Source organism: Equus caballus, chromosome 3, assembly GCF_041296265.1.
Source record: "Equus caballus isolate H_3958 breed thoroughbred chromosome 3, TB-T2T, whole genome shotgun sequence".
Classification (NCBI taxonomy): domain Eukaryota; kingdom Metazoa; phylum Chordata; class Mammalia; order Perissodactyla; family Equidae; genus Equus; species Equus caballus.
In genome coordinates this window covers 14,138,791-14,151,901 of record NC_091686.1, presented here as the reverse complement: position 1 = coordinate 14,151,901, position 13,111 = coordinate 14,138,791, and positions in this window count along the sequence as shown.

The following is a 13,111-nucleotide window of genomic DNA, read 5'->3' as shown; positions in this document are numbered from 1 at the left end:
AACTGTTTATTTTTTTATTGTTGAGCTTAAGAGTTCTTTGTATATTTTGAATAACAATCCTTTATCAGATGTGTCTACAAATATTTCCTCCTGGTCTATGGCTTGTCTTCTGATTCTCTTCGTATTTTCTTTTTCAGGGCAGATATTTTTAATTTTAATGGAGTCCAGCTTATCACTGATTTCTGTCATCCCTTTGGTGTTGTATCTAAAAAGTCTTGTCATAACCAAGGTTATCCAGTCTTTCTCCTACGTTATCTTCTAGGAATTTTATAGATTTGTGTTTTACATTCAGGTCTGTGATCCATTTTGAGTTAATTTTTGTGAAGGGTGTAAGGTCTGTGTCTAGATTCCCTTTTCTGCATGTGAATGTCCAGATGTTCCAGCACCTTTTGTTGAAACGCCTGTCTTTGCTCCACTGTATTGCCTTTGCTCCTTTGTCAAAGGTCAGGTGACTGGACTCTATTTATGTGGGTCTATTTCTGGGCTCTCTAATCTTTTCCACTGATCTATTTCTCTGTTCTTTCATTAATAAAACACTGTTTTGATTATTATGGCTTTATAGTAAGTCTTAAAGTCAGGTAGTGTCAGTCCTCCTACTTTGTTCTTCTGCTTCAATATTGTGTTGACTATTCTGGATCTTTTGCCTCTCCATAAAAATCTTTAGAAAAAGTTTGTCGATATCCACAAAATGTCTTGCTTGGATTTTGATTGGAACTGCATTGAATCTCTATATCAAGTTGGAAAGATCAGAGATGTGGATATATTTATTCTCTCTATCCATGAACATGGAATATCTTTCCATTTATATAGTTCTTCTTTGATTTCATTTATCAGGGTTTGGTAATTTTCTTCATATAGATCTTTTACGTATTTTGTTAGATTTATACTTAAGTATTATATTTTTTGATGCTAATGTAAATGCACTGTGTTTTAATTTCAAATTCCACTTAATCATTTTTCTTATATATGAAAGCAATTGACTTTTGTATATTAACCTTGTATCTCACAACTTGTTGTAATAGCTGATTAATTCCAAGAGTATCTTTCTCAAATCTGTATAGAGGATCATGTCCTTTGCAAATAAAGACAGTTTTTTTCTTCCTTCATAATATGTATACATTTCACTTTCTTTTTTGTCTTGTTGCATCAGCTAGAACTTCCAGTATGATGGTGAAAAGGAATGGTAAGAGGGAGCATCTTTGCTCATATCTGATCTTCGTGGGAAAGCTTCAAGTATCTCTCTATTAAGTATGATGTCAGCTATAGTTTTTTTGTATGTATTCTTTATCAAGGTGAGGCATTTCCCCCTCTATTCTTAGTTTACTGAGAGTTTCTATGGAAAATGAGTGATGGATTTTGTTAGGGCTATTTCTGTATCTATTGATTTGATCATGTCATTTTTCTTTCTTAGCCTGTTGATGTGATGATTACATTAATTGATCTTGGAAGGTTGAATCAGCTTTGTATACTTGGGATGAATCCTACTTGTCCATAGTTTAAAAGCCTTTTTATACATTGTTGGGTTTGATATGCTAATATGTTGTTGAGGATTTTTGCAACTTTGTTCAGGAGAGATATTGGTCTATAGTTCTACTATGATGTTTTTGTTTGGTTTTGGTATTAGAGTAATGCTAACCTTGTAGAATGAGTTAGGAAGCATTCCCTCTCTTTGTATTATCCGAAGGAGATTGTAGAGAATTGGTGTAAGTTTTTCCTTAAATAATTCGGTAAAATTCACCAGTGAACCCATCTGGGCCTGGTTCTTCTCTTTGAGAGGTTATTAATAATTAATTCAATTTCTTTAATAAATATAGGCCTATTCAGATAGTCTGTTTCTCCTTCTGTGAGTTTTGGCAAATTGTGTCTTTCAAGAATTGATCTATTTCATCAAAGTTATCATATTTGTGGGTATGGAGTTGTTCATGGTATCCTTTGCACATTTTTTAATTGGGTTATTTATTTATTTATTTGCTTTTGAGTTGTATAACTTCATTGTGTATTTTGGATATTAACTTCTTATTAGATACACAGTTTGCAAATATTTTCTCCCATTCTGTCAGTTGAGTTTTTGGTTTGTTGATTATTTTCTTTGATGCACAGAAGCTTTTTAGTTTGCTGTAGTCTCACATTTTTATTTTTACTTTTGCTGCCTGTGTTTTTGGTAACAGATCTAAAAAATCACTGCCAAGAATAATGTCAAGGAGTGTTTTTCCTGTTTTCTTCTAGGAGTTCTATAATTTCAGGTGTTACATTTAAGTCTTTAATCCATTTGAGTTAATTTTTTTAACTTTGTAAGATAAAAGTCCAATTTCATTCTTTTGTGTATGGATATCCAGTTTTCCCAATACCATTTATTGAACAGACTATCCTTTCCTCATTGTGTATTCTTAGTGCCCTTGTGAAAGATTAGTTGACCATGTATGCATGGGTTTACTTCTGGGCTTGCATTCTATTTCATTGGTCAATATACTGTTTTTATGTTAGTACTATACTATTTTGATTGCTATAGTATTGTAATATAGTTTAAAAACAGGAAGTGTGATGCCTCTAGCTTTGATCTTTCTCCTCAACTTTGCTTTGGCTATTTGAGGTCTTTTGTGGCTTCATATAAAATGTAGGATATTTTCTATTTCTGTGCAAGATGCCATTCCAATTTTGACAGAGATTGTATTAAATTTGTAATCACTTTTGGTAATTTGGACATTTTAGCAATATTAATACTTCCTATATATGGACACAGAGCACTTTTCCATTTATTTGTGTCCTATTCATTTTCTTTCATCAATGTCCTTTAGTTTTCAGTGTACAGATTTTTAATCTGTTCGATTAAATTTATTTGTAGCCATTTTATTTTTTGGGTGCTATTGTAAGTGGAATTATATTCTTAATTTCTTTTTTGGATAGTTTGCTATTAGTGCATAGAAATTCAAATGACTTCTGTAAGTTGATTTTGCATCCTGCAATTTTACTCAATTTGATTAGTTCTGTAATAGGTTTTTGTTGGAAACTTTATAGTTTTCTACATATAAGATTATGTTATGTGAAAACACAGATAATTTTATTTCTTCCTTTCCTATTTGGATGTCTTTTGCTTCTTTTCTTTTCTTATTTTTTCTTTTTTTGCCTATTTCTGAGGCTAGTACTTTCTGTATTATAATTAACAGAAGTGGTGATTGGGGGCACCATTGACTTGTTTCTGATCTTAGAGGAAAGGTTTTCAGTTTTTCAACATTTATGTCGTCTATGGACTTGTTATAAATGGGCTTAATTATGTTGAGGTACATTCCTTCTACCTAATTTTCTGAGAGATTTTATCATGAAAGGATGTTGAAGTTTATAAAATGTTTTTCTGCATCTGTTGAGATAATCATAAGAGTTTTATCCTTCATTCTGTTGATGTGGTGTATCACACTATTTGATTTGTGAATGTTGACCCATCCTTGTGTCCCAGGGATAAATCTCACTTGACAGTGATAAATGGTCCTTTTAATGTGCTGTTGGATTTGATTTGCAAGTGTTTATGAGAGCTTTTGCACTTATTTTCATCAGGGATATTAGCCTGTAATTTTTGTTTCTTGTAGTTTCCTTATCTGGCTTTGGCATGAGGATAATCCTGAATTTGTAAAATCAGTTTGGAAATGTTCCCTCCTCTTCAATTTTTTGGAGGAGTTTTAGAAAGATTGCTATTAATTCTTCTTTAAATGTTTGGCAGTATTCCTCCATGAAGCCGTCTGGTCCTGGGGATTTCTTTATTGGGAAGTTTTTGATTACTGCTTCAATATCCTGACTAGTAATTTGTCTGTTCCAATGTTCTATGTCTTTGTGATTTGGTGTTAGTAGTTTGTAAGCTTATAGGAATTTATCCATTTCTTCTAGGTTATCCCATTTGTTGGCATATCATTGTTCACAGTAGTCTCTTATGATCGTTTGCATTTCTACAGTATTAGTTGTAATATCTCCTCTTTCATTTATAATTTTATTATTTGAATCTTCTCTTATTCTTGGTTTGTGTACCTAGAGATTTGTCAATTTTGTTTATCTTTTCAAAAATCTAACTGTTATTTTCATTGATATTATTGTCTTTATTCTTATTTCATTTATTTTTGCACTATTCTTTGTTATTTCCTTCCTTCTGCTAACTTTGGGTTTAGTTTCTTCTTCTTTTCCTAGTTTCTTGAGGTGTAAAGTTAATTATTTGAGTTTTTTTTTTTTTTGATGTTGGCGTTTATCACAATAAACTGCCCACTTCGTACCTCTTTTGCAGTATCTCATAAGTTTTGGTATATTATGATTCCATTTTCATTTGTCTCAGGATAGTTTTTGATTTCTTCTTTAACCTACTGGTTGTTCAAGAATGTTTTTAGTTCCCACATGTTTGGAAATTTTCCAGAGTTCCTCATGTTATTGATTTCTAGTTTCATGCCACTGTGGTCAGAAAAGATACTTAATATGATTTCAATCTTTTTGAAGTTTTTAAGACTTATTTTGTGGCCTAACATGTGATCTATCCTGGAGAATGTTCTGTGTGCACTTGAGAAGAATGTGTATTCTATTGTTGGATGGAATGTTCTGTATTTGTCTGTTAGGTCTATGTTTGGTTATAGTATTATTCAAGTTTGCAGTTTCCTTATTAATTTTCTTTCTGGATTATCTACTTGTTGAAAGAAGGTGTTGATGTCCTGTACTATTTTTGTATTCCTTTCTATTAGTTCTTTCTGTTCTGTTAATATTTGCTTTATATATTTGGTGCTCCAATATTGGGTGCACTTGTAATTACAATTGTTATATCCTCTTGATCAGTGGAACTCTTTACATTATATAGTGGCTTTCTTTGTCTCTTGTGAAATATTTTGACTGAAAATATGTTTTGTCTAAGTATAGTCAGCTCTGCTTTCTTTTGGTTACCATTTGCGGGGAATATCTTTTCCTATTCCTTCACTTTCAGCCTATGTGTGTCCCTGAGGCTAAAGTGAGTTTCTTGTAAGCAGCATATTGTATCTTGCTTTTTATCCATTCAGCCACTGTGTGGCTTTTGATTGGAGAGTTTAATCTATTTATATTTAACTTAATTATTGGAAGATAAGGACTTACTATTGCCATTTTGCAAATTGTTTTCTCACTGTTTTACAGTTCCTTTTTCCCTATTTTGCTGTCTTCCTTTTGATTGGTTGTTTTATTGTTGCATTATGCTTTGATTCCTTTCTCTTTATATTTTGTGTTTCTAGTATATATTTTTTCTTTGTGACTACCATGAGGCTTACATAAAACACCTGATAGTTATCACAGACCATTTTAAGCTGATAACAACCTAACTTCAATTGCATACAAACACTCTACCCTTTTACTTCTCCCCATCCCTCATTTATGCTATTGACATCACACTTTACATATTTTTATATTGTGTATCCATTAACAAATTATTCTAGTTATAGTAGTTATTATACTCTTTTTCTTTAACTTTTATACTAGAGTTAAAAGTGATTTACATACCACCATTACAGTATAGAGTATTCTGAATGTGACTATATATTTCTTTTTACCTGTGAGTTTTGTACTTTTATGTGTTTTCATGTTGTCACTTAGCGTCCTTTCATTTCAATTTGAAAGATTCCTTTAGTATTTCTTATAAGGCAGCTCTAGTGGTGGTGAACTCGCTCAGCTTTTGTTTGTCTGTCAATGTCTTTATCTCTATTTCTTAAGTATCTCGATTTCTTAAGGGCAGCTTTACCAGGTTATAGCATTCTTGTTTGGCAGGTTTTTTTTTTTTTTTTCCCCAGTATTTTGAAAAAAGAAAAAAGAGTTCCCACAAAGGCATTTTTGTCCACGGATAGCTGCCAAATTAATGTTTCTGTGGAGAGATGTGAACGGAGGACTTCCTATTTCATTATTTTGCTGATTCTACTCACTTACATTATTTTTGTATTCAGAAAAAGCCCCAGACTTTTCAACCAGGTAAGAACTAGTAATAGACCAATGTAATTTACTGGAAATCTTATCTTTTATTTATTCCTTCATTAATCATTAGTCCTGTTTACTCTGTGAAAAATGTTGTCCCAGATTCTGGACTGTTGTAAAAAAGTAATCAAGACATAATTTTTCCGTCTTTGAGCACACACAATGCAGCAAAAGGAAAGGGCTTTGCATTCTGGGAGCATCTATCCCTGGGGTTAGTCTTCCAAGCCTACCATTTAATAACTTTGTGACTTTGGATAATTTTTCCTTGTTGTCTCAATTTTCCCGCATTTGAAATGGGGATATAGTAAGAGTCCCTACCTCAAAAGCTTGATGTTATGATTATATATATTTAAAAAGTTTAGAATAGTGCTGAGTACACTGGATACTATATGGCTCTCTGAGTTCTGTGCTAATGTTTCTTTAATTTATATATGAGGAAATTAGATCTCATTGAAATTTAATAATATGGTGAAAATTAATCTGTTAGTAGGTGGAAGATGCTGAATCCAAATCCAGTTCTTTCTAATGGTACATCTCTTTCTACTATAACTCTAACACTGTTTCTTGGAGACACAGTCAAATACAATTAAGGCAGTGAGGTCTTAAATTATGCAAACAATTTAAGCAATATTCTCTTTTGATTGAATTTATCTGGATAGTTGTGTTCTTTCTTTTTTTAATCCCACTTACACAGATGTGATCACAAGTTACTCTTGAAATGATGTGAAAAAGAATTTACTTCTCTCTCTGCAAGCACTGATTTATTTATTTATTTTTCAATTTTATCATCCTCAGATTATTCTGCCTGCAGAAGAGTAGCTTACTGTGTTTTTTGCTTGGTTGATATTCTTTGAGCTCCATTTTTGTAAGGCCAACAAAGGAAAATTCATAGACGAATCAATTCTCTTATGTTAAGTAAAGGCAACAAATGGAGGGATTTTTTTTCACCCTGAGTTGTTCTACTAACTACATGGACCAAACATGATTGACATGTCCGTCATTCTGACAGTTATATAAAGGCAACAGGCAGTTGAGCCATTATAGACTTCAGCTGCTCAGAACGGCACTCTTTCCCCCTCTGACACAAAAGAAATCCTCCCTCTTCTTTTGCCCCTTATTTCAGTTAATACTCTCAGCCACTTTTAGATACCAAACTCATGGTATGATTCTCTCTTTTCTTTTTGCTCTATCTTGTAAATTTAACTGCATAATGGTTTTCAAATGTCACACCACACACAGACACACACACACACACACACACACAATATGACATGTCTTGATTCAAGGCCTTATTAGTTCTTGCCAGTATTATTATTACTGCCATCTCCACTTACATGTCTCACAAAAGCATCCTCTATAATAGCTTCTGAGGAGTATTCCTAAATCAAAAATGTGGTCACAAAAATCTCTTGCTAATAATAAATTATTCCCATGAATTCTTCTCCATTATACTATTAGCTCCTGTATTTTAGAACCTGTTTCTTAACTAACTTTGATGCTTCTATGCTCAGAATAGTGCTTGAACTTAGTAGCACCCATGAATAAAGAGTCTCATCAAAGGGAAGTCTACAAGTCTTTTCATCAGAACTTGACTTTAGCTCTAAGCCCATACTCCCCTACCCAATCCTATTAACACCTTCCTAATAGAGTTAAACTACCTCCACCTGCAAGCTCTGACATTGGCTTCAGGCAACTAGAATCTATATAAGAGTCTTTCCCACAAAGGCAGAACTTGACTGTTTTTAAGGTCACATTGCTCTCAATGCTTTTCTATTTATCCTTTTTTATAGTTCACTTGCCTTTTGACAAACTATGTTGCTTCCTAATCTAACACTTCCACTGCTTGCTATGCTTTTTCCTCAATTTGTCTTAAGGTATTTCTAGAGCCCCTGTTTTCTGATCCTTCCCTTAATTCTGACCTGTGGAAAGGCTACATCTCTAGCTTTACTTCTTAGACTCTCTCAATCTTCAGTTGTTATAACGGCCCTATCATTAGCTGCTATTCACTGATGCTATCTCTAGGTTTTGATGTGATAGTGTATGACTTCTGAAGAGACCACACACTTGATGTCATCTGACATGGTGATATAGTAATAATGGCTGATTCTTGTCCTGGGAGTGTCAAGTGAAGTTTTAAAAGTTAAGAGCAGCCAGTTACAATTCCAGAGTTTACTAGTACTAGGAATGTTTAAAATAGTGCTTGAATATGAGACATTCAAGGCAGCACTACTGAAATGGAACTGGAACAATTGAAATTGGAGTCAGTGAATTGAAGTTTACTCCTGAGGTTGGGAAAGCTCAAGGTCACAAACCAATTTAAAGGAAAATCAGACATGTTCAAGAACCATATTTGAAAGAGAGTATTCCTGGGCAAGTTCAAGGTCATAGGTGTGAGGCATTAAGAATCCCTTGAGTTAATTTAGTGTAGAAGAGTCAGGGATTCCATGACACAGAAAGGAGCAGAAAGATGATTTGCTTTCCCCTCCTTTGCCTTTCACAGGAGTCTGTAAGTGATTATCAAGCACTGAAAGAGAATTCTTATTCAGGGAGAAAAGTAGACTAAGAACGAGAAAGTTCAGTCTGTTAACGGGAACTGCAAGAAAAGTTCAGTCAATAGGAACCACAAATATCCCTAGAGAAGCATTCTTCTCTGCAGGACTATTTTCCTTCTTCTACTATTTTTTTAACTTTGTAGCAGATCACGCCCATCTATAGCATCTTAAGGCTAATTCTAGCCACTTGCTACATATGTTTTGGCTCTCAGATACATGGACGATGAGGAAAAGGAAGATGTTTTATCAGGACAATGAAGCGCCCTGGCATGTTTCTGCCATATGAAGGGTCATTCTCACTTTGCACAAAGTTCCCTAGATAATATCTATTTTCCCAGGAAGGAAATCTTATGCACATCTTTGGATGAGAGAAGCACAATGGTCCAAACATATTCTTTTCTTTCATGATTGTTCACAGTTCTCAGTCCCAGCTGAAAAGACCTTTCTTCCTGGTTTGGTACAGCACTGAATATACTGTCAATAAGTCATAAAAATTTCTGCAACTTCCTTCGCTTTCTATTCTTCTACCATGCATTACATGTCAACATAGTCAGTGAATGAGACAAGTTAGACATATTACATCAGGAGACTAAATCTCTAGGGTTGATGATATCCTTAGGGCAAAGTGCTTGATATTCTGACAGGTGCCTTTCTTAAATTAAACTTTTCCTCTGTGCCACATTCTCCATAGCCACTCAAGAGCAGAGGCATTGGGATCAGATTGAATTTTGGACTTCTATCAGATATAAATAACAATTAACTCTCATGTCAGCTTCTAGCAGGCAAGTACAATTGCAGAATGTCTGTGCTTCCAGAAAGAATAAAGACATCCTCCTTTGGGCTGAATGACTTAAGAGAGTCATATGTCAGGATCATAAGGATATTTCTACAATCTCCCTGAAATTCCACCTTTATACAAGACAAAACTCTAATTCTAATTGCAAATTAGAGTCTATTTATGACAGAGAGTTATCTTTAGGGTCTAAAGTCCTTACCGTGGCTTAATATGCCCTTCCTGACCTAAATCTAGCTTTGTAGCCTCGTATCCAGCTAGACGCCATATGTTCTAGAAAAATGAATCATTGTTTTCTAATATTACTACACAATTCCCACTCATAAGTTTTTCCTCATGCTTTTCTTTGGGGATACTCTGGTCTTTATTTCACAATTAACTATTCTGTCGTGAAATTTAGGTTCAGCTGCAAGTAAAAAATAGTTCTAAACAAGATTAAATCTTATTAGCTTATTTTGAAAGAAGTCTAGGTTTAAAAAAATAGGTAGAAGGTGAAGAGTCTAGGAGTGGTAAGATCTGTGCAAGCAGCCACCAGAATCGGAAAGAGGGAAAGAATACACACTCACGTTGAAAGCACTTTCTAGGGCTTAAACATTCCACTTAGATTCCATTTTATCATAACTTACATTACTGCTCATAAGGTATAACAAAAATATAATCTTCATTTTGGGGTACTATGTGGCCATCCATCATCATGGTTGTATCATTGAGAAAGTAGCAGAGAATGAGAATTGACAAACAACTAGTAGATTCTGCCCCAACCAGAAATTTATCAGCTTTTCCTAACCCCTGGAGCAAAGCAAATTAATCTTCTACCTGTGTCCAAATAGAAATTTTTTAAGGCATTATTTTAGCCATAAAGATTCATGTTCAGTTAAATCTTAATTATTCATAAAAAGAGAAGGTTGAACTATAGAGGAGATGGAGATTTTGTTTGTCAGATACTTGACCTTGCTGTACGAAATTCTCTCTCTCTCTCTCTCACACACACACATCACAAACACAAATATTCTGAAGCTCAGTTTCCTCATCTAAAAAAGAAGTCAGCAGTAGTTACTTTCCTGTATCCTTCTTGATTTTTTTAGAGAGTTTTAAAGTGAGATAATATATGAGAAAGTGCTTTTCTAAATTGTAGGGTACATTAATTATCTTTCTCAAAGGATGGCCAGGTAAAGTGACACTAGCATACTCAAGCTTATGATTCTCTTAAGATCTAAATGGAAAAAGCTATCAAAGTTGTATTAATTCACCTACATATCAATAAGGCTAATATTATATGATTTTAATTCCCCTTGTTTATGCAGCAAATACTTTTTGAGCATCTGTTATGTTCTGATCACTAATTTGGGCCCTGCGTTGCAGCAGATAATAAGACATAGAATTATTTAATGCATGGAGCTTATAATTGAAAGGAGAATACATGTTCAAATAATGATGTAATGATCTGGCATAATTACACATTGAAGGGAAAGTACTCTATGAATGTGTGAAAATGGAAGATGTAAAACCATTGGAGTACATAGGAAATTATGGCTTTCTGAGGCTGTGATGTTTAAATATAAATCTGAAGACTAAGAAGGCGGTAGCTACGCAAAAAGAAACACCCACAGGAGATCAGACAACAAGAGCAAACTCCAGACCCAGGAAACAGCCTGTGTTAAGACCTGGAAATGAGAAGGATCACGGGGCACATAAGGTTATTGACATGTTCACTTAGCTGTTCTGGGCCCCGGTTTCCTAGTTTATAAAATAGAAATAATAATGAGTCCCCTAATTTTTTCATGGGGCATAAAGTGTAAGAAATGATTTGTAAATGGTGAAATGCTAGACAAACAATAATTATTCTGTTTACCTAATATAAGTGATAAAGCTCTAAGTGTTTCATGCCTGCTGTATGGTTTTCAATCCTCCTGCTTTGCCCCCTAAAAGCAGGGCTAGTACTTTACTTTGACTATGCTGAATGATTTCATCTCTTTATGTCTAATAGGAAGGAAAAAACAAATGTTTAAATTTGGGAGGAAAAATAATAAAAACTACCAATCCTAGAAATATGCATGGATGCCCGTTTTTGGTGCCATCTGAGAAGGACCAGTCCTAAGATTTAAATAATCCTGATTATATTATTTATTTGACAATATTAGTGGAAGGAAGGGAGGCCTAGGGAATTTATGTCCAAACATTACAGCATGATCAAACACCTAGCTTCTGTATTCCCAGCTAGTCTTGTGACTTTCGTGTTTGATGTAACACAATCAGATATTGCTGTCACCTCTGCCCAAGACCCACATTTCATTGAAATCCATTTAGCATGATAGACTTCATGCCACTGTGAGGAATGCATTTGGTCACCACTGGATATTAAAGTCGTTTTTAGACCACACAAAGACACTGGGCTATGGCTTAAAGACCTTTAGTTCTCCTGCTATAATTAACTGCTTCTAAATTTAGCAGAAATTAGACAGATAGAAAACCCCAATGTGCTACAATGTTCAATTCAAAATAAAACTTAGCCTTTCTAGACATTTTAAAAATGTGTCATGCTATTCAGAATCAACAATTATAATGAGTGCCTACTGTGAAGAAAGTGAACTTTTAGCCACTTTCACCCAGTTTGCTTGATTTAAATACTCCTAACAAGCCATGGGATTGATCAGATAAAGCATTATTATCTCAGTGTTGCAGCTAAAGAAACATATACTGAGAAATAGTAAATTGCATAATCATATACTGTAGGAGAAGCAAAGCCAGATTTCCAGTTTAAGTCTACTTTACACCCCGTGTTTGTTCTCTTATAATTAATTACCCTTCCTTTTGCAACTATCTCCTTCTGCCTCCACCCGCACATACACTCTACAATAAGTTATATAAAGACTGTTGAGAAGATGGGACGCACTTGACTATTTTTGCTATAACTGTCCTCATTAAAGCTATGACCCCTTAGGTCAATATAGAGCAGGGAGAATATGTTTGACTTGCAGAGTCTCAGATTTTATTTTATTTTGGTGTTTTTGCTGAAGAAGTTTTGCCCTGAGCTAACACCTGTGCCAATCTTCCTCTATTTTGTACATGGGTCACCACCACAGCACGGCTGATAAGTGGGGTAGGTCTGCACCTAGGAGATGAACCCATGAACCCTGGGTGAGTAAAATGGGGCATGCTGAACTTAACCACTACACCACGAGGCCAGCCCCTTGGAAATTTTTTTCTTAAGGGGGAATATTTTAGATATGCTTTTGTTCCCTTTGGTGAGGAAGATCAATCCTGAGCTAACATCTGTTGCCAATCATTCTTTTTTTTTTCTCCCCAAACCCCAGTGCATAGTTGTATATCCTAATTGTAAGTCTTCTGGTCATTCTATGTGGGATGCCACCACAGCATGACTTGATGAGTGGCATGTAAGTCCACGCCTAGGATCCAACCAGTGAACCCTGGGCCACCGAAGTGGAGTGTGTGAACTTAACCAATACACCACTCGGTTGGCCCAGGATGCTTTTTTTTTTTTAAATTGACATTGTGATACATGAAACATCTACACTGATAATCTCAGAATAAAAGTTGTGCATGCTATCTTCACTCTCCTCCTAATTCAAGCCCCATAATAATTCCCAAACTTGTTAAATCATGAAAGCCTTGAGCAGGAGAGCCAGAAGGGGAGGTTTTGATGTCTGTTTGTTGGAATTACTACTCAAATATGTACTTTCTTAGGAATTCTTGACATCTAAATATCTACAACATCACCAATTAAGTTATCCAAATATCAGACAGCTCTAGCCATTTTAGTCTTTCAGGAACTTGTTTTAATTCTATGCCT